Genomic DNA, 2537 nt, shown 5'->3' on the forward strand with positions numbered 1-2537 from the left:
TCCGGGAACCGAGCGAACAGATTTACTGTATTTTCCCCGAAGGATCGCTCGTGCCCCTCCTCGTCCCTCTGTTCACCGCAGTCCTTCTCTTCCTTCTCTTGCTCCCGTTCTCTCTTTTCCTCCTCCTCCCCTTGGGTAACCTGTTCCTCTCTCTCCTTGTCTACGTTCCTAGGGAAAGGTCAAGTGAAATAGATGAATGAATGGATCAGTGGATCAAACAGTCAATGCGTACTGCAGGTTGATATACTTCCTGCCTCAGGTTATCCAGGAAGTCGACTATCTCACGGCCTGACTTACACCTATCATACAAGGCATAACAACGAGACGTCGTTTCACTGCCGTGCCCTCCCTGCCTCGCCAGGTTCTCCCGGAAGGAGGGATTATTATCTGACGCCTTCCACGCCGCCGAGATCTGCGATCTCCTGAAAATCCTCGAATAGAAGGCCTGGTCCCCTAGACCGGCCTTTCGGCAGATCTTCCTTGTCGAGTTCGTTACTGTAGAAAGATTCATTGCACGACAGCAATCCGTCTCTGTTTTGCCACCTCCAGTCGAGTTTAGAAAAACGTAGCAATTTTTCCCACTACAATTACTGACGATGGGCCTTGCATACTTGACATAAGCCTCGAGAGCCTTACATTCTCACTCTTCCTAAATCATTAGGGAATACAAAGAATACAACAAAAAACAATATAAAGTGTGACAGAGTTACTACATATGCATTCATATGCATTAACAGCTCACCTTTGCTACCAGTTTTGTGCCTAGCCACTCGGATGACACCATGGGAGAATCAAGGACCTGCGTCAACATAGATGTATACAGGAGGTCGATCGTTTAAAATTCCAAGTTCATTGATGTTGCAGAAGTAGACAATACGAAATAGGAAAGGTAAAACACACTTTTCCGAAGTTCTTCATTTCCATCAAAGAAGTCTCAGCCCTCTGCCATACCTCTGCCCTTTCTAGCTTTTCTGTCCTCGTCAGTTTCTCTGCCAAGAGATAAGGAGTTATTCATGATAAAGATAGACAAGAACGAAGATGGAAGAAAAAAAACTTACTGCTCATGCGAGCCAGAATGTCTATTGCCAATCTTTTAGTGCGTGGATCAATAGCCCACTGGCTGTCTGTCCCAACGGCAGCCATATATTCTGTAGCTCTTCTACATGCAAGCAAGACTTTTTTCTTATAATTGGCTGACAGAGAAATAGTGTCCCTGTTCAAAAACGACCCCTTTCTTCCCAAGCTGGTCATTTTACTAGTAAGGGAGTATCCATTGATATCCTCTGCAAATGGTACCCTGCAGTATTCGTACTTCAATATGTCCCCTACAAGTCTTGCAGTTAGTTCTGCGGTGGTGTCGGCGACGAATTCTCTTTCCATCAGGTACGCCAGAAACCCACGGCAGAACGTCTTGATAGGGTCTCCTGCCCTTGCCACTTGCTCATTTGCAACCAGCTCAGACTCTTCTGGATCTTCTGGCTCTTGCTCAGAAGACTCCCTTCCTGCTTCAACCCCCTACAAGTAGAGCTAGTAATACAGCGCACATGAGAAACATATCAGGATCATTTACCTTGTGAATGTTTACTTACAGCCTTTAGGTGAATCACATATTGCTGTGTCCCCCTCTTCAGCCTGTGTAGATTAGTTAAATGGCAGTCCAGCCTCCTCACTTTCTTTGAACAAATCTGACATACATATCCAGTCTTCCTGGAAGCCTTTGTCTTCCTCTTCTTCCAATCCACCCTGTCTTTCCTTTCTTCCTCCTCCTTTATTAGTCTGTTATATAATTCCAGGACCTTCTGCCTCCCATAAAAGCTAGATAACTTATGTACAAGAGAGAGGTGGCAGTGTATGTTTATTGCCTTTCCAGGGCATTCTGCCATGAGACACTGCACCCTGCAAAGTAGTCAGGAAAGTTTGGGTATATAATGGTAATGACGTGATACACAAAATTCTGCAAAGTACAACTACATATAATAAAAGACTGCTTAATGTTTACGCAATACCGCAGGCCTCTTCATTGTCCTAGTTCTGAACTCCTTTATACTCCCCATGGTCGTACGCCAATACTCTCGACTTTCTTTTAATGATGTTACGTGTTGCTTCCTCAGTGTTTCTATTTTATCTAATAACACTTTCTCCTTCCTCTTAAACTGGGATATCAGTTCACTTGGGAGTGGTATATCTCAGCACCTTTTTACGGTGCTTTCTAGAGCAGTCCTCCTTTCCTCCGATGTGGCAGAGTTTATTTTCAACAAAGTTCTTTCAATTATAGTTCTTTTTACCTCGACCATTTCTTGGTGGCTAGGGATCTCTATGTCCATCTGCTCGTGGCGCTCCTCCTCCTCCTCCTCTCCTCTTCTCTCTCTCTGCTCCCTCTGTTGCTGCAGCTGCAGCTCTTCCTCTTCCCCCTTCCTCCTCTCAAGGTATTTGTCCACCCTCTTCGGGTCTGCTCTCCTTTTCTTACGAGGAGTATATGGATATTCATCCGGCAATAAGCCTCTTAAAATTTCTTCCTTGCTTGTTTCCTCTTTTGC

The sequence above is a fragment of the Penaeus japonicus genome, unplaced genomic scaffold, assembly GCF_977035675.1.
Source record: "Penaeus japonicus unplaced genomic scaffold, GWHDUDI00000001_assembly GWHDUDI00000036, whole genome shotgun sequence".
NCBI classification, from domain to species: domain Eukaryota; kingdom Metazoa; phylum Arthropoda; class Malacostraca; order Decapoda; family Penaeidae; genus Penaeus; species Penaeus japonicus.